Here is a 21,979-nt window from a genome sequence, read left to right as displayed (position 1 = left end):
CAGGAGCCATTTTTTTTTCTTGCTCGCTAGGGGTTATAAGTAGCTTACGCAGTTGCAGGAGGTCTGCTTCAGAGGATTCATAGGCATTGCACACTAGCAAAAATTCCTCTGCAAATTTGGTAGGGTTTTCCTGGGGCTCTGGAAAACCTTTTACAATTGAGTGGAGCTCCGTGTGGGTCCAGGCTTTATAGCTCCAAGTGGGACAGGTCTGAGTCTTCTCGGAGGACGGGGTAAAGGGAAGCGCTTGGTCTGGTGGTGGGAGAGGAGGTTTCCAATAAAGCTTTTTACTTATAATTAGAATTTTTAAGGGAGGCGAACTTCGATTCAGTCCATCTAAGATTTGCCTCGGCCCACCACTGCATGAAGCAATCTACCTCTCCTCTAGCCAATTTAGTTTTGGGACGGCCAACTTTGTCTTTTAAGACGTCCACTTGGTCTTTGTTCCAAGATCCTAACAGTGGCCACTGAGTTTTGGGATCCCCCAGAGTCAATCTAGATCATTTTTCCAGAAGTTTACAGGGGTCCGGACCCTTTCTAAAATATATAAGCTGAGCCGGGGTCCCTTGAGGGAACTGCCCCCCGCTTAGACGTCTGGTTACCCATACAGGAGGGCTTCACACACCAATCACACAAGGAGGAAATCTGGGTTCATCAGAGCGGTGCCCAGTGCAACACACAAAAGAAGCCCACAGGCTACTGCCTCAATCGCCCTTGCGTTCACTCCAAGGATTTTATCCAAGATGCGGTGCGGCTGCGATAGTACAGATTCCAGTCACGCAGACCGCGGGGACAGGAGCCCCTTGGGTCAGCCAGTCCCTGGACAGGGATGGCTCCCAGACTCACTCACACCACAGGGAAGACGGATAGTCACAGAGACAAGACAGTCCTCAGTCCGGACAAAACACAGAAGTGACGACCTGACCAGAGTCCTGATGTTAGATCCCGGGATCCCTACCAGAACCGAGCGGGAACCAACAGGTTCCATGGCGTAGACTTCGCTGTGGTTGTGCACCTTTCCATTCTGGCAGAGGACCGCTCGGGCCAAATGCCCAGGTGCCGGCTGCCACGGTCATCCTGCAAGACAGTCAGGGATCACACAACCTCAGCAAAGACGGTTGCCATCTCGGTGGGACCTCCAAATTGTCAAAGTCATACAAGACCCAGATTTGTCAGACCGCTCTGTTTATTAGCAATGCCGCTCTGCTAAATGCACCCAGAAAATGTGAGTGCCATACAAAGTTCAAACCCCTTGATTTATACACTCAAAAGAAAGCCAAAATTAACAGGATTAAAAGAGGGGGCAAAACTTCACACGATTAGTGTGTGAGGCTAGTCAAGTATCTTCATTTCCACGTCAAGCACACAGCAATCTCCTGTCCATATCTCCTTGGTGATCTCACTTGCTTTCTCCCTAACACCTAATGTTCCTTTGCTAGCCAGGTGGGCCTGAGTTAATAGGAAATCTGATCTGCATCCCTACAGACAACAACAACAACATACTTTTCTTCTTCCTGTTCAGAGAAACAATATTCCTTCAGCTTATTCAATTACAGCATAATTCATCTTTCTCTTACAGTACAATTCTGTCTACTTTCACAGCTGCTCACTCAAGTCTCTCTAGCTGCCGGCTCCAAGAGAAAGGCCCAGCTCATGGGCCTTGTCTCCAATCCAACACTGCAAGAAACAAATCCAGTCAGATTCTCCCGAAAGACTCTCCAACCAACACCAGTTAAGGACATGCATGGATATTTGGATCCTTAGCCTGCTTCTCCCCAACCCCAAAAAAGCCCAAACTTACCGAGCTCCAGTCGGACTTTCCCTCAGCCAAGTGCTCTGTGGGCTGCTCACTCAGGTCTCTGGCTGCAAGCCCTGCCTCTGATCTTCGCTGCCCCTGAAGTGCTAGCTGCAAGAAATTACCACCGATACACCATCTTCAAACAGACCCTCCAACCAACACCGGTGAAGGAAGGGGACAGACATTTGGATACTTAGCATAGCCACCTCGCAGCATAGTGCCCCGAAAAGCCACACTTACTGCAGCTGCATCAGACTTTCCAGGAGACTCTTCTAAGTTGCTCACTCAGTTCTCTGGCTGCAAGCTCCAAGCAGAGGGGCCGGTCTCAAAGCCTTGCCCGCAGGTACCACCTGCAAGACACCAATCCAGTACACTCGCTTCCATCAGGCAACCAACACCAGTGAACAAAGTGCGGGGACATTTGGATACTTAGCCCAACCACCTCAAAACACAGCCAAACGCCACACTTACCAAACTCCACTCCGAATTTTCCCCAGGAGATTCACCTGTAAGCTGCTAAGTCAGTTCTCTCCAGCTACCAGGTCAAAGACAAAGGCCCGGCTCATGGCCTTCTCTCAAATCCAATCTGCCACAAAGTCCGATCTGCAAGAAGCCAATCCAGTCAGATTCTCCAACCAACACCAATGAAGGAAGTGAACAGACATTTTCATATCTTGGCTAACCACCACAGCCAAAAGCCACACTTACCTGAGCTCCCAGGCGACGCCTTGAAGTTGCTCACCGAGTTCTGCTTCTGGCTGCTTTTCGTGTAAGGCTGCCAGCTGCACATAGAGGCCCGTCTCAAGGCCTTCCCTCCAATCCAATCTGCCCTAACTCATGTCTGCAAGAAACCAATCCAGTGCACCCTCTTCCATCAGACCCTCCAACCAATATCAGGTGAAGAAAGGGGACAGATATATTTGGACACTAAGCCCAGCCACCTCATGACATAACCCCCCCGAAAAGCCACACTTACCACAGCTCCAGACTTTTTCCAGGAGACGCCCCTGTAAGCTGCTCACTCAGTTCTCTCTGGCTCCAAGCTCCAAGCAGAGGGGCCCAGCTCAAAGCCTTGCCCCCAGGTCTCCTTTGCAACAAAGCAATGCAGTGCACCCTCTTCCATAGGATCCTGCAACCAACACCAGTGAACGAAGTAGACAGACATTTGGATAGTTAGCCCAACCGCCTCCCAGCAGAGCCCTCTCCCCTTCCAAACCACACTTACCGAGCCTCACTTACAGCGGTTGGCCTCAGGAAAGTCCACGGGCTGCTTACTGAAGTCTCTCTGGCTCCCAACACCAAGCAGGGGGCACGGCTCAAAGTCTTCCCTCCAATCCAGTCTCCAGGGACCTATCTGCAACAATTCACTCCCAATGCAGCCTCTCCCATCAGGCCCTGTAACCCATACCAGTGAACCACGTAGACAGACATTTGGATACTTAGCCCACACACCTCCCAGTAAAGCCTGCTTCGCCCCGCCCCATAGAAACCCCCACACTTACCTATCTCCACTCGGACTTTCCCTCAGCCAAGTGCTCTGTGGGCTGCTCGCTCAGGTCTCTGGCTGCCAGCTCCAAGCCAGCAGCCCAGATCACAGCCTTGCAGTCGATCTCATCTGCCCCTGAAGTTGCAAGAAGTTATTACTAATGGACCATCTTCAAACAGACCATCCAACCAACACCAGTCAAGGAAGACATTTGGATACCTTGCCCAATCACCTCTCAGCACAGCAAAAAGCCACACTTACCTGAGCTCCTCTTAGATATTTTCTACACGACTCCTCCAAGCTGCTCACTGAATTCCACTTCTGGCTGCTTTCCATGTAAGACTGTTAGCTCCAAGAGAAAGACATATCAAAGCCTTACCTCCAATCCAGTCGGCCTCCAGAACTTAACCTTCAAACACACACTCCCAATGCACCCTCTTCCAACAAACCTTATAACCAACAGGTGAAGCAAGTGGACAGACATTTGGATACTTAACCCAGTCACCTCAAAGCATAGCCCCCCCCCCACCCCTCCCAACCAAAGCCACACTTACCACAGCTCCATCAGACTCACCTGTAAGCTGCTCGCTCAGTTCTCTCTGGCTGCATGTTTCAAGCAGAGGGGCCCATCTCAAAGCCTAGCCCTGAAGTCTCACCTGCAAGAAACCAATGCAGTGCACCCTCTTCCATCAGGCCCTGCAACCAACACCAGTGAACCAAGTGCTCAGACATTTGGATACTTAGCCCAATCACCTCGCATCACACCCTCCCATTTCCCCCCCCCCATCCACATTAAAAAAGCCACACTTACCACAGCTCCACTCTGTCCATTTTCACCCCGTCGCTGTATACCAGAATGTTGCGGGGAAAAAAAAAAAAAAAAAAAAAAAAACCTCAGTCGGGTGTGATAGCTGCCCGGGTTCTCTCTGTTGCCGTTTACAGCAACGTATGGCCGTCCCGTTGATTTTTTTTGGAGTCCATACTTGGGGAATGGCCTCATGCAGGGGCTTAGCTTGATTTACAGCATCTTTTAGAAAAATTTCCAATCTTGATTTACTAGTGATAGAGAATTTAGACAACCCTTGTTACATTGTTTCCAAGTTAATTACAGACCTTGTTATACAATGGTGAAAGGCAACTTGATTCTTACATTTGTTCCAGTAGGCAGCGTCAGGACCAGTGTCTGGCAAATTAGAAGGACGCTCAGTGGTGGGCCAATTTGCTATCAGGAGCCATTTTTTTTTCTTGCTCGCTAGGGGTTATAAGTAGCTTACGCAGTTGCAGGAGGTCTGCTTCAGAGGATTCATAGGCATTGCACACTAGCAAAAATTCCTCTGCAAATTTGGTAGGGTTTTCCTGGGGCTCTGGAAAACCTTTTACAATTGAGTGGAGCTCCGTGTGGGTCCAGGCTTTATAGCTCCAAGTGGGACAGGTCTGAGTCTTCTCGGAGGACGGGGTAAAGGGAAGCGCTTGGTCTGGTGGTGGGAGAGGAGGTTTCCAATAAAGCTTTTTACTTATAATTAGAATTTTTAAGGGAGGCGAACTTCGATTCAGTCCATCTAAGATTTGCCTCGGCCCACCACTGCATGAAGCAATCTACCTCTCCTCTAGCCAATTTAGTTTTGGGACGGCCAACTTTGTCTTTTAAGACGTCCACTTGGTCTTTGTTCCAAGATCCTAACAGTGGCCACTGAGTTTTGGGATCCCCCAGAGTCAATCTAGATCATTTTTCCAGAAGTTTACAGGGGTCCGGACCCTTTCTAAAATATATAAGCTGAGCCGGGGTCCCTTGAGGGAACTGCCCCCCGCTTAGACGTCTGGTTACCCATACAGGAGGGCTTCACACACCAATCACACAAGGAGGAAATCTGGGTTCATCAGAGCGGTGCCCAGTGCAACACACAAAAGAAGCCCACAGGCTACTGCCTCAATCGCCCTTGCGTTCACTCCAAGGATTTTATCCAAGATGCGGTGCGGCTGCGATAGTACAGATTCCAGTCACGCAGACCGCGGGGACAGGAGCCCCTTGGGTCAGCCAGTCCCTGGACAGGGATGGCTCCCAGACTCACTCACACCACAGGGAAGACGGATAGTCACAGAGACAAGACAGTCCTCAGTCCGGACAAAACACAGAAGTGACGACCTGACCAGAGTCCTGATGTTAGATCCCGGGATCCCTACCAGAACCGAGCGGGAACCAACAGGTTCCATGGCGTAGACTTCGCTGTGGTTGTGCACCTTTCCATTCTGGCAGAGGACCGCTCGGGCCAAATGCCCAGGTGCCGGCTGCCACGGTCATCCTGCAAGACAGTCAGGGATCACACAACCTCAGCAAAGACGGTTGCCATCTCGGTGGGACCTCCAAATTGTCAAAGTCATACAAGACCCAGATTTGTCAGACCGCTCTGTTTATTAGCAATGCCGCTCTGCTAAATGCACCCAGAAAATGTGAGTGCCATACAAAGTTCAAACCCCTTGATTTATACACTCAAAAGAAAGCCAAAATTAACAGGATTAAAAGAGGGGGCAAAACTTCACACGATTAGTGTGTGAGGCTAGTCAAGTATCTTCATTTCCACGTCAAGCACACAGCAATCTCCTGTCCATATCTCCTTGGTGATCTCACTTGCTTTCTCCCTAACACCTAATGTTCCTTTGCTAGCCAGGTGGGCCTGAGTTAATAGGAAATCTGATCTGCATCCCTACAGACAACAACAACATACTTTTCTTCTTCCTGTTCAGAGAAACAATATTCCTTCAGCTTATTCAATTACAGCATAATTCATCTTTCTCTTACAGTACAATTCTTTCTACTTTCACAGCTGCTCACTCAAGTCTCTCTAGCTGCCGGCTCCAAGAGAAAGGCCCAGCTCATGGGCCTTGTCTCCAATCCAACACTGCAAGAAACAAATCCAGTCAGATTCTCCCGAAAGACTCTCCAACCAACACCAGTTAAGGACATGCATGGATATTTGGATCCTTAGCCTGCTTCTCCCCAACCCCAAAAAAGCCCAAACTTACCGAGCTCCAGTCGGACTTTCCCTCAGCCAAGTGCTCTGTGGGCTGCTCACTCAGGTCTCTGGCTGCAAGCCCTGCCTCTGATCTTCGCTGCCCCTGAAGTGCTAGCTGCAAGAAATTACCACCGATACACCATCTTCAAACAGACCCTCCAACCAACACCGGTGAAGGAAGGGGACAGACATTTGGATACTTAGCATAGCCACCTCGCAGCATAGTGCCCCGAAAAGCCACACTTACTGCAGCTGCATCAGACTTTCCAGGAGACTCTTCTAAGTTGCTCACTCAGTTCTCTGGCTGCAAGCTCCAAGCAGAGGGGCCGGTCTCAAAGCCTTGCCCGCAGGTACCACCTGCAAGACACCAATCCAGTACACTCGCTTCCATCAGGCAACCAACACCAGTGAACAAAGTGCGGGGACATTTGGATACTTAGCCCAACCACCTCAAAACACAGCCAAACGCCACACTTACCAAACTCCACTCCGAATTTTCCCCAGGAGATTCACCTGTAAGCTGCTAAGTCAGTTCTCTCCAGCTACCAGGTCAAAGACAAAGGCCCGGCTCATGGCCTTCTCTCAAATCCAATCTGCCACAAAGTCCGATCTGCAAGAAGCCAATCCAGTCAGATTCTCCAACCAACACCAATGAAGGAAGTGAACAGACATTTTCATATCTTGGCTAACCACCACAGCCAAAAGCCACACTTACCTGAGCTCCCAGGCGACGCCTTGAAGTTGCTCACCGAGTTCTGCTTCTGGCTGCTTTTCGTGTAAGGCTGCCAGCTGCACATAGAGGCCCGTCTCAAGGCCTTCCCTCCAATCCAATCTGCCCTAACTCATGTCTGCAAGAAACCAATCCAGTGCACCCTCTTCCATCAGACCCTCCAACCAGTATCAGGTGAAGAAAGGGGACAGATATATTTGGACACTAAGCCCAGCCACCTCATGACATAACCCCCCCGAAAAGCCACACTTACCACAGCTCCAGACTTTTTCCAGGAGACGCCCCTGTAAGCTGCTCACTCAGTTCTCTCTGGCTCCAAGCTCCAAGCAGAGGGGCCCAGCTCAAAGCCTTGCCCCCAGGTCTCCTTTGCAACAAAGCAATGCAGTGCACCCTCTTCCATAGGATCCTGCAACCAACACCAGTGAACGAAGTAGACAGACATTTGGATAGTTAGCCCAACCGCCTCCCAGCAGAGCCCTCTCCCCTTCCAAACCACACTTACCGAGCCTCACTTACAGCGGTTGGCCTCAGGAAAGTCCACGGGCTGCTTACTGAAGTCTCTCTGGCTCCCAACACCAAGCAGGGGGCACGGCTCAAAGTCTTCCCTCCAATCCAGTCTCCAGGGACCTATCTGCAACAATTCACTCCCAATGCAGCCTCTCCCATCAGGCCCTGTAACCCATACCAGTGAACCACGTAGACAGACATTTGGATACTTAGCCCACACACCTCCCAGTAAAGCCTGCTTCGCCCCGCCCCATAGAAACCCCCACACTTACCTATCTCCACTCGGACTTTCCCTCAGCCAAGTGCTCTGTGGGCTGCTCGCTCAGGTCTCTGGCTGCCAGCTCCAAGCCAGCAGCCCAGATCACAGCCTTGCAGTCGATCTCATCTGCCCCTGAAGTTGCAAGAAGTTATTACTAATGGACCATCTTCAAACAGACCATCCAACCAACACCAGTCAAGGAAGACATTTGGATACCTTGCCCAATCACCTCTCAGCACAGCAAAAAGCCACACTTACCTGAGCTCCTCTTAGATATTTTCTACACGACTCCTCCAAGCTGCTCACTGAATTCCACTTCTGGCTGCTTTCCATGTAAGACTGTTAGCTCCAAGAGAAAGACATATCAAAGCCTTACCTCCAATCCAGTCGGCCTCCAGAACTTAACCTTCAAACACACACTCCCAATGCACCCTCTTCCAACAAACCTTATAACCAACAGGTGAAGCAAGTGGACAGACATTTGGATACTTAACCCAGTCACCTCAAAGCATAGCCCCCCCCCCACCCCTCCCAACCAAAGCCACACTTACCACAGCTCCATCAGACTCACCTGTAAGCTGCTCGCTCAGTTCTCTCTGGCTGCATGTTTCAAGCAGAGGGGCCCATCTCAAAGCCTAGCCCTGAAGTCTCACCTGCAAGAAACCAATGCAGTGCACCCTCTTCCATCAGGCCCTGCAACCAACACCAGTGAACCAAGTGCTCAGACATTTGGATACTTAGCCCAATCACCTCGCATCACACCCTCCCATTTCCCCCCCCCCATCCACATTAAAAAAGCCACACTTACCACAGCTCCACTCTGTCCATTTTCACCCCGTCGCTGTATACCAGAATGTTGCGGGGAAAAAAAAAAAAAAAAAAAAAAAAACCTCAGTCGGGTGTGATAGCTGCCCGGGTTCTCTCTGTTGCCGTTTACAGCAACGTATGGCCGTCCCGTTGATTTTTTTTGGAGTCCATACTTGGGGAATGGCCTCATGCAGGGGCTTAGCTTGATTTACAGCATCTTTTAGAAAAATTTCCAATCTTGATTTACTAGTGATAGAGAATTTAGACAACCCTTGTTACATTGTTTCCAAGTTAATTACAGACCTTGTTATACAATGGTGAAAGGCAACTTGATTCTTACATTTGTTCCAGTAGGCAGCGTCAGGACCAGTGTCTGGCAAATTAGAAGGACGCTCAGTGGTGGGCCAATTTGCTATCAGGAGCCATTTTTTTTTCTTGCTCGCTAGGGGTTATAAGTAGCTTACGCAGTTGCAGGAGGTCTGCTTCAGAGGATTCATAGGCATTGCACACTAGCAAAAATTCCTCTGCAAATTTGGTAGGGTTTTCCTGGGGCTCTGGAAAACCTTTTACAATTGAGTGGAGCTCCGTGTGGGTCCAGGCTTTATAGCTCCAAGTGGGACAGGTCTGAGTCTTCTCGGAGGACGGGGTAAAGGGAAGCGCTTGGTCTGGTGGTGGGAGAGGAGGTTTCCAATAAAGCTTTTTACTTATAATTAGAATTTTTAAGGGAGGCGAACTTCGATTCAGTCCATCTAAGATTTGCCTCGGCCCACCACTGCATGAAGCAATCTACCTCTCCTCTAGCCAATTTAGTTTTGGGACGGCCAACTTTGTCTTTTAAGACGTCCACTTGGTCTTTGTTCCAAGATCCTAACAGTGGCCACTGAGTTTTGGGATCCCCCAGAGTCAATCTAGATCATTTTTCCAGAAGTTTACAGGGGTCCGGACCCTTTCTAAAATATATAAGCTGAGCCGGGGTCCCTTGAGGGAACTGCCCCCCGCTTAGACGTCTGGTTACCCATACAGGAGGGCTTCACACACCAATCACACAAGGAGGAAATCTGGGTTCATCAGAGCGGTGCCCAGTGCAACACACAAAAGAAGCCCACAGGCTACTGCCTCAATCGCCCTTGCGTTCACTCCAAGGATTTTATCCAAGATGCGGTGCGGCTGCGATAGTACAGATTCCAGTCACGCAGACCGCGGGGACAGGAGCCCCTTGGGTCAGCCAGTCCCTGGACAGGGATGGCTCCCAGACTCACTCACACCACAGGGAAGACGGATAGTCACAGAGACAAGACAGTCCTCAGTCCGGACAAAACACAGAAGTGACGACCTGACCAGAGTCCTGATGTTAGATCCCGGGATCCCTACCAGAACCGAGCGGGAACCAACAGGTTCCATGGCGTAGACTTCGCTGTGGTTGTGCACCTTTCCATTCTGGCAGAGGACCGCTCGGGCCAAATGCCCAGGTGCCGGCTGCCACGGTCATCCTGCAAGACAGTCAGGGATCACACAACCTCAGCAAAGACGGTTGCCATCTCGGTGGGACCTCCAAATTGTCAAAGTCATACAAGACCCAGATTTGTCAGACCGCTCTGTTTATTAGCAATGCCGCTCTGCTAAATGCACCCAGAAAATGTGAGTGCCATACAAAGTTCAAACCCCTTGATTTATACACTCAAAAGAAAGCCAAAATTAACAGGATTAAAAGAGGGGGCAAAACTTCACACGATTAGTGTGTGAGGCTAGTCAAGTATCTTCATTTCCACGTCAAGCACACAGCAATCTCCTGTCCATATCTCCTTGGTGATCTCACTTGCTTTCTCCCTAACACCTAATGTTCCTTTGCTAGCCAGGTGGGCCTGAGTTAATAGGAAATCTGATCTGCATCCCTACAGACAACAACAACATACTTTTCTTCTTCCTGTTCAGAGAAACAATATTCCTTCAGCTTATTCAATTACAGCATAATTCATCTTTCTCTTACAGTACAATTCTTTCTACTTTCACAGCTGCTCACTCAAGTCTCTCTAGCTGCCGGCTCCAAGAGAAAGGCCCAGCTCATGGGCCTTGTCTCCAATCCAACACTGCAAGAAACAAATCCAGTCAGATTCTCCCGAAAGACTCTCCAACCAACACCAGTTAAGGACATGCATGGATATTTGGATCCTTAGCCTGCTTCTCCCCAACCCCAAAAAAGCCCAAACTTACCGAGCTCCAGTCGGACTTTCCCTCAGCCAAGTGCTCTGTGGGCTGCTCACTCAGGTCTCTGGCTGCAAGCCCTGCCTCTGATCTTCGCTGCCCCTGAAGTGCTAGCTGCAAGAAATTACCACCGATACACCATCTTCAAACAGACCCTCCAACCAACACCGGTGAAGGAAGGGGACAGACATTTGGATACTTAGCATAGCCACCTCGCAGCATAGTGCCCCGAAAAGCCACACTTACTGCAGCTGCATCAGACTTTCCAGGAGACTCTTCTAAGTTGCTCACTCAGTTCTCTGGCTGCAAGCTCCAAGCAGAGGGGCCGGTCTCAAAGCCTTGCCCGCAGGTACCACCTGCAAGACACCAATCCAGTACACTCGCTTCCATCAGGCAACCAACACCAGTGAACAAAGTGCGGGGACATTTGGATACTTAGCCCAACCACCTCAAAACACAGCCAAACGCCACACTTACCAAACTCCACTCCGAATTTTCCCCAGGAGATTCACCTGTAAGCTGCTAAGTCAGTTCTCTCCAGCTACCAGGTCAAAGACAAAGGCCCGGCTCATGGCCTTCTCTCAAATCCAATCTGCCACAAAGTCCGATCTGCAAGAAGCCAATCCAGTCAGATTCTCCAACCAACACCAATGAAGGAAGTGAACAGACATTTTCATATCTTGGCTAACCACCACAGCCAAAAGCCACACTTACCTGAGCTCCCAGGCGACGCCTTGAAGTTGCTCACCGAGTTCTGCTTCTGGCTGCTTTTCGTGTAAGGCTGCCAGCTGCACATAGAGGCCCGTCTCAAGGCCTTCCCTCCAATCCAATCTGCCCTAACTCATGTCTGCAAGAAACCAATCCAGTGCACCCTCTTCCATCAGACCCTCCAACCAGTATCAGGTGAAGAAAGGGGACAGATATATTTGGACACTAAGCCCAGCCACCTCATGACATAACCCCCCCGAAAAGCCACACTTACCACAGCTCCAGACTTTTTCCAGGAGACGCCCCTGTAAGCTGCTCACTCAGTTCTCTCTGGCTCCAAGCTCCAAGCAGAGGGGCCCAGCTCAAAGCCTTGCCCCCAGGTCTCCTTTGCAACAAAGCAATGCAGTGCACCCTCTTCCATAGGATCCTGCAACCAACACCAGTGAACGAAGTAGACAGACATTTGGATAGTTAGCCCAACCGCCTCCCAGCAGAGCCCTCTCCCCTTCCAAACCACACTTACCGAGCCTCACTTACAGCGGTTGGCCTCAGGAAAGTCCACGGGCTGCTTACTGAAGTCTCTCTGGCTCCCAACACCAAGCAGGGGGCACGGCTCAAAGTCTTCCCTCCAATCCAGTCTCCAGGGACCTATCTGCAACAATTCACTCCCAATGCAGCCTCTCCCATCAGGCCCTGTAACCCATACCAGTGAACCACGTAGACAGACATTTGGATACTTAGCCCACACACCTCCCAGTAAAGCCTGCTCCACTCGGACTTTCCCTCAGCCAAGTGCTCTGTGGGCTGCTCGCTCAGGTCTCTGGCTGCCAGCTCCAAGCCAGCAGCCCAGATCACAGCCTTGCAGTCGATCTCATCTGCCCCTGAAGTTGCAAGAAGTTATTACTAATGGACCATCTTCAAACAGACCATCCAACCAACACCAGTCAAGGAAGACATTTGGATACCTTGCCCAATCACCTCTCAGCACAGCAAAAAGCCACACTTACCTGAGCTCCTCTTAGATATTTTCTACACGACTCCTCCAAGCTGCTCACTGAATTCCACTTCTGGCTGCTTTCCATGTAAGACTGTTAGCTCCAAGAGAAAGACATATCAAAGCCTTACCTCCAATCCAGTCGGCCTCCAGAACTTAACCTTCAAACACACACTCCCAATGCACCCTCTTCCAACAAACCTTATAACCAACAGGTGAAGCAAGTGGACAGACATTTGGATACTTAACCCAGTCACCTCAAAGCATAGCCCCCCCCCCCCCACCCCTCCCAACCAAAGCCACACTTACCACAGCTCCATCAGACTCACCTGTAAGCTGCTCGCTCAGTTCTCTCTGGCTGCATGTTTCAAGCAGAGGGGCCCATCTCAAAGCCTAGCCCTGAAGTCTCACCTGCAAGAAACCAATGCAGTGCACCCTCTTCCATCAGGCCCTGCAACCAACACCAGTGAACCAAGTGCTCAGACATTTGGATACTTAGCCCAATCACCTCGCATCACAGCCTCCCATTTCCCCCCCCCCCCATCCACATTAAAAAAGCCACACTTACCACAGCTCCACTCTGTCCATTTTCACCCCGTCGCTGTATACCAGAATGTTGCGGGGAAAAAAAAAAAAACAAAAAAAAACGTCAGTCGGGTGTGATAGCTGCCCGGGTTCTCTCTGTTGCCGTTTACAGCAACGTATGGCCGTCCCGTTGATTTTTTTTGGAGTCCATACTTGGGGAATGGCCTCATGCAGGGGCTTAGCTTGATTTACAGCATCTTTTAGAAAAATTTCCAATCTTGATTTACTAGTGATAGAGAATTTAGACAACCCTTGTTACATTGTTTCCAAGTTAATTACAGACCTTGTTATACAATGGTGAAAGGCAACTTGATTCTTACATTTGTTCCAGTAGGCAGCGTCAGGACCAGTGTCTGGCAAATTAGAAGGACGCTCAGTGGTGGGCCAATTTGCTATCAGGAGCCATTTTTTTTTCTTGCTCGCTAGGGGTTATAAGTAGCTTACGCAGTTGCAGGAGGTCTGCTTCAGAGGATTCATAGGCATTGCACACTAGCAAAAATTCCTCTGCAAATTTGGTAGGGTTTTCCTGGGGCTCTGGAAAACCTTTTACAATTGAGTGGAGCTCCGTGTGGGTCCAGGCTTTATAGCTCCAAGTGGGACAGGTCTGAGTCTTCTCGGAGGACGGGGTAAAGGGAAGCGCTTGGTCTGGTGGTGGGAGAGGAGGTTTCCAATAAAGCTTTTTACTTATAATTAGAATTTTTAAGGGAGGCGAACTTCGATTCAGTCCATCTAAGATTTGCCTCGGCCCACCACTGCATGAAGCAATCTACCTCTCCTCTAGCCAATTTAGTTTTGGGACGGCCAAGTTTGTCTTTTAAGACGTCCACTTGGTCTTTGTTCCAAGATCCTAACAGTGGCCACTGAGTTTTGGGATCCCCCAGAGTCAATCTAGATCATTTTTCCAGAAGTTTACAGGGGTCCGGACCCTTTCTAAAATATATAAGCTGAGCCGGGGTCCCTTGAGGGAACTGCCCCCCGCTTAGACGTCTGGTTACCCATACAGGAGGGCTTCACACACCAATCACACAAGGAGGAAATCTGGGTTCATCAGAGCGGTGCCCAGTGCAACACACAAAAGAAGCCCACAGGCTACTGCCTCAATCGCCCTTGCGTTCACTCCAAGGATTTTATCCAAGATGCGGTGCGGCTGCGATAGTACAGATTCCAGTCACGCAGACCGCGGGGACAGGAGCCCCTTGGGTCAGCCAGTCCCTGGACAGGGATGGCTCCCAGACTCACTCACACCACAGGGAAGACGGATAGTCACAGAGACAAGACAGTCCTCAGTCCGGACAAAACACAGAAGTGACGACCTGACCAGAGTCCTGATGTTAGATCCCGGGATCCCTACCAGAACCGAGCGGGAACCAACAGGTTCCATGGCGTAGACTTCGCTGTGGTTGTGCACCTTTCCATTCTGGCAGAGGACCGCTCGGGCCAAATGCCCAGGTGCCGGCTGCCACGGTCATCCTGCAAGACAGTCAGGGATCACACAACCTCAGCAAAGACGGTTGCCATCTCGGTGGGACCTCCAAATTGTCAAAGTCATACAAGACCCAGATTTGTCAGACCGCTCTGTTTATTAGCAATGCCGCTCTGCTAAATGCACCCAGAAAATGTGAGTGCCATACAAAGTTCAAACCCCTTGATTTATACACAAAAGAAAGCCAAAATTAACAGGATTAAAAGAGGGGGCAAAACTTCACACGATTAGTGTGTGAGGCTAGTCAAGTATCTTCATTTCCACGTCAAGCACACAGCAATCTCCTGTCCATATCTCCTTGGTGATCTCACTTGCTTTCTCCCTAACACCTAATGTTCCTTTGCTAGCCAGGTGGGCCTGAGTTAATAGGAAATCTGATCTGCATCCCTACAGACAACAACAACATACTTTTCTTCTTCCTGTTCAGAGAAACAATATTCCTTCAGCTTATTCAATTACAGCATAATTCATCTTTCTCTTACAGTACAATTCTTTCTACTTTCACAGCTGCTCACTCAAGTCTCTCTAGCTGCCGGCTCCAAGAGAAAGGCCCAGCTCATGGGCCTTGTCTCCAATCCAACACTGCAAGAAACAAATCCAGTCAGATTCTCCCGAAAGACTCTCCAACCAACACCAGTTAAGGACATGCATGGATATTTGGATCCTTAGCCTGCTTCTCCCCAACCCCAAAAAAGCCCAAACTTACCGAGCTCCAGTCGGACTTTCCCTCAGCCAAGTGCTCTGTGGGCTGCTCACTCAGGTCTCTGGCTGCAAGCCCTGCCTCTGATCTTCGCTGCCCCTGAAGTGCTAGCTGCAAGAAATTACCACCGATACACCATCTTCAAACAGACCCTCCAACCAACACCGGTGAAGGAAGGGGACAGACATTTGGATACTTAGCATAGCCACCTCGCAGCATAGTGCCCCGAAAAGCCACACTTACTGCAGCTGCATCAGACTTTCCAGGAGACTCTTCTAAGTTGCTCACTCAGTTCTCTGGCTGCAAGCTCCAAGCAGAGGGGCCGGTCTCAAAGCCTTGCCCGCAGGTACCACCTGCAAGACACCAATCCAGTACACTCGCTTCCATCAGGCAACCAACACCAGTGAACAAAGTGCGGGGACATTTGGATACTTAGCCCAACCACCTCAAAACACAGCCAAACGCCACACTTACCAAACTCCACTCCGAATTTTCCCCAGGAGATTCACCTGTAAGCTGCTAAGTCAGTTCTCTCCAGCTACCAGGTCAAAGACAAAGGCCCGGCTCATGGCCTTCTCTCAAATCCAATCTGCCACAAAGTCCGATCTGCAAGAAGCCAATCCAGTCAGATTCTCCAACCAACACCAATGAAGGAAGTGAACAGACATTTTCATATCTTGGCTAACCACCACAGCCAAAAGCCACACTTACCTGAGCTCCCAGGCGACGCCTTGAAGTTGCTCACCGAGTTCTGCTTCTAGCTGCTTTTCGTGTAAGGCTGCCAGCTGCACATAGAGGCCCGTCTCAAGGCCTTCCCTCCAATCCAATCTGCCCTAACTCATGTCTGCAAGAAACCAATCCAGTGCACCCTCTTCCATCAGACCCTCCAACCAGTATCAGGTGAAGAAAGGGGACAGATATATTTGGACACTAAGCCCAGCCACCTCATGACATAACCCCCCCGAAAAGCCACACTTACCACAGCTCCAGACTTTTTCCAGGAGACGCCCCTGTAAGCTGCTCACTCAGTTCTCTCTGGCTCCAAGCTCCAAGCAGAGGGGCCCAGCTCAAAGCCTTGCCCCCAGGTCTCCTTTGCAACAAAGCAATGCAGTGCACCCTCTTCCATAGGATCCTGCAACCAACACCAGTGAACGAAGTAGACAGACATTTGGATAGTTAGCCCAACCGCCTCCCAGCAGAGCCCTCTCCCCTTCCAAACCACACTTACCGAGCCTCACTTACAGCGGTTGGCCTCAGGAAAGTCCACGGGCTGCTTACTGAAGTCTCTCTGGCTCCCAACACCAAGCAGGGGGCACGGCTCAAAGTCTTCCCTCCAATCCAGTCTCCAGGGACCTATCTGCAACAATTCACTCCCAATGCAGCCTCTCCCATCAGGCCCTGTAACCCATACCAGTGAACCACGTAGACAGACATTTGGATACTTAGCCCACACACCTCCCAGTAAAGCCTGCTCCACTCGGACTTTCCCTCAGCCAAGTGCTCTGTGGGCTGCTCGCTCAGGTCTCTGGCTGCCAGCTCCAAGCCAGCAGCCCAGATCACAGCCTTGCAGTCGATCTCATCTGCCCCTGAAGTTGCAAGAAGTTATTACTAATGGACCATCTTCAAACAGACCATCCAACCAACACCAGTCAAGGAAGACATTTGGATACCTTGCCCAATCACCTCTCAGCACAGCAAAAAGCCACACTTACCTGAGCTCCTCTTAGATATTTTCTACACGACTCCTCCAAGTTGCTCACTGAATTCCACTTCTGGCTGCTTTCCATGTAAGACTGTTAGCTCCAAGAGAAAGACATATCAAAGCCTTATCTCCAATCCAGTCGGCCTCCAGAACTTAACCTTCAAACACACACTCCCAATGCACCCTCTTCCAACAAACCTTATAACCAACAGGTGAAGCAAGTGGACAGACATTTGGATACTTAACCCAGTCACCTCAAAGCATAGCCCCCCCCCACCCCTCCCAACCAAAGCCACACTTACCACAGCTCCATCAGACTCACCTGTAAGCTGCTCGCTCAGTTCTCTCTGGCTGCATGTTTCAAGCAGAGGGGCCCATCTCAAAGCCTAGCCCTGAAGTCTCACCTGCAAGAAACCAATGCAGTGCACCCTCTTCCATCAGGCCCTGCAACCAACACCAGTGAACCAAGTGCTCAGACATTTGGATACTTAGCCCAATCACCTCGCATCACAGCCTCCCATTTCCCCCCCCCCCCCATCCACATTAAAAAAGCCACACTTACCACAGCTCCACTCTGTCCATTTTCACCCCGTCGCTGTATACCAGAATGTTGCGGGGAAAAAAAAAACAAAAAAAAACGTCAGTCGGGTGTGATAGCTGCCCGGGTTCTCTCTGTTGCCGTTTACAGCAACGTATGGCCGTCCCGTTGATTTTTTTTGGAGTCCATACTTGGGGAATGGCCTCATGCAGGGGCTTAGCTTGATTTACAGCATCTTTTAGAAAAATTTCCAATCTTGATTTACTAGTGATAGAGAATTTAGACAACCCTTGTTACATTGTTTCCAAGTTAATTACAGACCTTGTTATACAATGGTGAAAGGCAACTTGATTCTTACATTTGTTCCAGTAGGCAGCGTCAGGACCAGTGTCTGGCAAATTAGAAGGACGCTCAGTGGTGGGCCAATTTGCTATCAGGAGCCATTTTTTTTTCTTGCTCGCTAGGGGTTATAAGTAGCTTACGCAGTTGCAGGAGGTCTGCTTCAGAGGATTCATAGGCATTGCACACTAGCAAAAATTCCTCTGCAAATTTGGTAGGGTTTTCCTGGGGCTCTGGAAAACCTTTTACAATTGAGTGGAGCTCCGTGTGGGTCCAGGCTTTATAGCTCCAAGTGGGACAGGTCTGAGTCTTCTCGGAGGACGGGGTAAAGGGAAGCGCTTGGTCTGGTGGTGGGAGAGGAGGTTTCCAATAAAGCTTTTTACTTATAATTAGAATTTTTAAGGGAGGCGAACTTCGATTCAGTCCATCTAAGATTTGCCTCGGCCCACCACTGCATGAAGCAATCTACCTCTCCTCTAGCCAATTTAGTTTTGGGACGGCCAAGTTTGTCTTTTAAGACGTCCACTTGGTCTTTGTTCCAAGATCCTAACAGTGGCCACTGAGTTTTGGGATCCCCCAGAGTCAATCTAGATCATTTTTCCAGAAGTTTACAGGGGTCCGGACCCTTTCTAAAATATATAAGCTGAGCCGGGGTCCCTTGAGGGAACTGCCCCCCGCTTAGACGTCTGGTTACCCATACAGGAGGGCTTCACACACCAATCACACAAGGAGGAAATCTGGGTTCATCAGAGCGGTGCCCAGTGCAACACACAAAAGAAGCCCACAGGCTACTGCCTCAATCGCCCTTGCGTTCACTCCAAGGATTTTATCCAAGATGCGGTGCGGCTGCGATAGTACAGATTCCAGTCACGCAGACCGCGGGGACAGGAGCCCCTTGGGTCAGCCAGTCCCTGGACAGGGATGGCTCCCAGACTCACTCACACCACAGGGAAGACGGATAGTCACAGAGACAAGACAGTCCTCAGTCCGGACAAAACACAGAAGTGACGACCTGACCAGAGTCCTGATGTTAGATCCCGGGATCCCTACCAGAACCGAGCGGGAACCAACAGGTTCCATGGCGTAGACTTCGCTGTGGTTGTGCACCTTTCCATTCTGGCAGAGGACCGCTCGGGCCAAATGCCCAGGTGCCGGCTGCCACGGTCATCCTGCAAGACAGTCAGGGATCACACAACCTCAGCAAAGACGGTTGCCATCTCGGTGGGACCTCCAAATTGTCAAAGTCATACAAGACCCAGATTTGTCAGACCGCTCTGTTTATTAGCAATGCCGCTCTGCTAAATGCACCCAGAAAATGTGAGTGCCATACAAAGTTCAAACCCCTTGATTTATACACTCAAAAGAAAGCCAAAATTAACAGGATTAAAAGAGGGGGCAAAACTTCACACGATTAGTGTGTGAGGCTAGTCAAGTATCTTCATTTCCACGTCAAGCACACAGCAATCTCCTGTCCATATCTCCTTGGTGATCTCACTTGCTTTCTCCCTAACACCTAATGTTCCTTTGCTAGCCAGGTGGGCCTGAGTTAATAGGAAATCTGATCTGCATCCCTACAGACAACAACAACATACTTTTCTTCTTCCTGTTCAGAGAAACAATATTCCTTCAGCTTATTCAATTACAGCATAATTCATCTTTCTCTTACAGTACAATTCTTTCTACTTTCACAGCTGCTCACTCAAGTCTCTCTAGCTGCCGGCTCCAAGAGAAAGGCCCAGCTCATGGGCCTTGTCTCCAATCCAACACTGCAAGAAACAAATCCAGTCAGATTCTCCCGAAAGACTCTCCAACCAACACCAGTTAAGGACATGCATGGATATTTGGATCCTTAGCCTGCTTCTCCCCAACCCCAAAAAAGCCCAAACTTACCGAGCTCCAGTCGGACTTTCCCTCAGCCAAGTGCTCTGTGGGCTGCTCACTCAGGTCTCTGGCTGCAAGCCCTGCCTCTGATCTTCGCTGCCCCTGAAGTGCTAGCTGCAAGAAATTACCACCGATACACCATCTTCAAACAGACCCTCCAACCAACACCGGTGAAGGAAGGGGACAGACATTTGGATACTTAGCATAGCCACCTCGCAGCATAGTGCCCCGAAAAGCCACACTTACTGCAGCTGCATCAGACTTTCCAGGAGACTCTTCTAAGTTGCTCACTCAGTTCTCTGGCTGCAAGCTCCAAGCAGAGGGGCCGGTCTCAAAGCCTTGCCCGCAGGTACCACCTGCAAGACACCAATCCAGTACACTCGCTTCCATCAGGCAACCAACACCAGTGAACAAAGTGCGGGGACATTTGGATACTTAGCCCAACCACCTCAAAACACAGCCAAACGCCACACTTACCAAACTCCACTCCGAATTTTCCCCAGGAGATTCACCTGTAAGCTGCTAAGTCAGTTCTCTCCAGCTACCAGGTCAAAGACAAAGGCCCGGCTCATGGCCTTCTCTCAAATCCAATCTGCCACAAAGTCCGATCTGCAAGAAGCCAATCCAGTCAGATTCTCCAACCAACACCAATGAAGGAAGTGAACAGACATTTTCATATCTTGGCTAACCACCACAGCCAAAAGCCACACTTACCTGAGCTCCCAGGCGACGCCTTGAAGTTGCTCACCGAGTTCTGCTTCTGGCTGCTTTTCGTGTAAGGCTGCCAGCTGCACATAGAGGCCCGTCTCAAGGCCTTCCCTCCAATCCAATCTGCCCTAACTCATGTCTGCAAGAAACCAATCCAGTGCACCCTCTTCCATCAGACCCTCCAACCAGTATCAGGTGAAGAAAGGGGACAGATATATTTGGACACTAAGCCCAGCCACCTCATGACATAACCCCCCCGAAAAGCCACACTTACCACAGCTCCAGACTTTTTCCAGGAGACGCCCCTGTAAGCTGCTCACTCAGTTCTCTCTGGCTCCAAGCTCCAAGCAGAGGGGCCCAGCTCAAAGCCTTGCCCCCAGGTCTCCTTTGCAACAAAGCAATGCAGTGCACCCTCTTCCATAGGATCCTGCAACCAACACCAGTGAACGAAGTAGACAGACATTTGGATAGTTAGCCCAACCGCCTCCCAGCAGAGCCCTCTCCCCTTCCAAACCACACTTACCGAGCCTCACTTACAGCGGTTGGCCTCAGGAAAGTCCACGGGCTGCTTACTGAAGTCTCTCTGGCTCCCAACACCAAGCAGGGGGCACGGCTCAAAGTCTTCCCTCCAATCCAGTCTCCAGGGACCTATCTGCAACAATTCACTCCCAATGCAGCCTCTCCCATCAGGCCCTGTAACCCATACCAGTGAACCACGTAGACAGACATTTGGATACTTAGCCCACACACCTCCCAGTAAAGCCTGCTTCGCCCCGCCCCATAGAAACCCCCACACTTACCTATCTCCACTCGGACTTTCCCTCAGCCAAGTGCTCTGTGGGCTGCTCGCTCAGGTCTCTGGCTGCCAGCTCCAAGCCAGCAGCCCAGATCACAGCCTTGCAGTCGATCTCATCTGCCCCTGAAGTTGCAAGAAGTTATTACTAATGGACCATCTTCAAACAGACCATCCAACCAACACCAGTCAAGGAAGACATTTGGATACCTTGCCCAATCACCTCTCAGCACAGCAAAAAGCCACACTTACCTGAGCTCCTCTTAGATATTTTCTACACGACTCCTCCAAGCTGCTCACTGAATTCCACTTCTGGCTGCTTTCCATGTAAGACTGTTAGCTCCAAGAGAAAGACATATCAAAGCCTTACCTCCAATCCAGTCGGCCTCCAGAACTTAACCTTCAAACACACACTCCCAATGCACCCTCTTCCAACAAACCTTATAACCAACAGGTGAAGCAAGTGGACAGACATTTGGATACTTAACCCAGTCACCTCAAAGCATAGCCCCCCCCCCCCACCCCTCCCAACCAAAGCCACACTTACCACAGCTCCATCAGACTCACCTGTAAGCTGCTCGCTCAGTTCTCTCTGGCTGCATGTTTCAAGCAGAGGGGCCCATCTCAAAGCCTAGCCCTGAAGTCACACCTGCAAGAAACCAATGCAGTGCACCCTCTTCCATCAGGCCCTGCAACCAACACCAGTGAACCAAGTGCTCAGACATTTAGATACCTAGCCCAATCACCTCGC

At 50.2% G+C, this 21,979-nt stretch overlaps 5 long non-coding RNA genes across 18 annotated transcripts; all 5 read right to left on the bottom strand.

The window, feature by feature from the left end:
* Window positions 1-425: 425 nt before the first annotated feature.
* On the bottom strand, window positions 426-3,751 carry LOC142830229 (uncharacterized). Of its 4 annotated transcripts, none has more exons than XR_012905309.1 (5): window positions 3,298-3,751; window positions 3,021-3,190; window positions 2,772-2,924; window positions 2,036-2,636; window positions 426-1,903 (listed from the first exon to the last, which is right to left on the bottom strand). It is a non-coding gene; the product is annotated as an uncharacterized LOC142830229 (long non-coding RNA). The 4 variants fall into 4 exon arrangements; XR_012905307.1 differs by having other exon boundaries at window positions 426-2,398; window positions 2,504-2,636; XR_012905308.1 differs by having other exon boundaries at window positions 426-2,636; window positions 3,298-3,416; window positions 3,543-3,751.
* Window positions 3,752-4,932: 1,181 nt separating this feature from the next.
* LOC142830228 (uncharacterized) lies at window positions 4,933-8,255 on the bottom strand. Of its 5 annotated transcripts, none has more exons than XR_012905305.1 (4): window positions 7,802-8,255; window positions 7,525-7,694; window positions 6,540-7,428; window positions 4,933-6,407 (listed from the first exon to the last, which is right to left on the bottom strand). It is a non-coding gene; the product is annotated as an uncharacterized LOC142830228 (long non-coding RNA). The 5 variants fall into 5 exon arrangements; XR_012905303.1 differs by having other exon boundaries at window positions 4,933-6,902; window positions 7,008-7,428; XR_012905304.1 differs by having other exon boundaries at window positions 4,933-7,140; window positions 7,276-7,428.
* A 1,181-nt stretch (window positions 8,256-9,436) lies between these two features.
* On the bottom strand, window positions 9,437-12,721 carry LOC142830227 (uncharacterized). 3 transcript variants are annotated; one of them, XR_012905300.1, is made up of 3 exons: window positions 12,029-12,721; window positions 11,044-11,932; window positions 9,437-10,911 (listed from the first exon to the last, which is right to left on the bottom strand). It is a non-coding gene; the product is annotated as an uncharacterized LOC142830227 (long non-coding RNA). The 3 variants fall into 3 exon arrangements; XR_012905298.1 differs by having other exon boundaries at window positions 9,437-11,406; window positions 11,512-11,932; XR_012905299.1 differs by having other exon boundaries at window positions 9,437-11,644; window positions 11,780-11,932; window positions 12,029-12,291.
* A 3,332-nt stretch (window positions 12,722-16,053) lies between these two features.
* On the bottom strand, window positions 16,054-17,081 carry LOC142830310 (uncharacterized). The gene is made up of 3 exons (XR_012905474.1): window positions 16,496-17,081; window positions 16,247-16,399; window positions 16,054-16,111 (listed from the first exon to the last, which is right to left on the bottom strand). It is a non-coding gene; the product is annotated as an uncharacterized LOC142830310 (long non-coding RNA).
* Window positions 17,082-17,636: 555 nt separating this feature from the next.
* LOC142830226 (uncharacterized) lies at window positions 17,637-21,689 on the bottom strand. 5 transcript variants are annotated; one of them, XR_012905297.1, is made up of 4 exons: window positions 21,236-21,689; window positions 20,959-21,128; window positions 19,974-20,862; window positions 17,637-19,841 (listed from the first exon to the last, which is right to left on the bottom strand). It is a non-coding gene; the product is annotated as an uncharacterized LOC142830226 (long non-coding RNA). The 5 variants fall into 5 exon arrangements; XR_012905295.1 differs by having other exon boundaries at window positions 17,637-20,336; window positions 20,442-20,862; XR_012905296.1 differs by having other exon boundaries at window positions 17,637-20,574; window positions 20,710-20,862.
* Between the last annotated feature and the right edge of the window lie 290 nt (window positions 21,690-21,979).

Source organism: Pelodiscus sinensis, chromosome 7 (assembly GCF_049634645.1).
Source record: "Pelodiscus sinensis isolate JC-2024 chromosome 7, ASM4963464v1, whole genome shotgun sequence".
NCBI lineage: Eukaryota > Metazoa > Chordata > Testudines > Trionychidae > Pelodiscus > Pelodiscus sinensis.
Note: the sequence above shows the minus strand (reverse complement) of the source record. Positions and strands in the feature narration are given on the sequence as shown.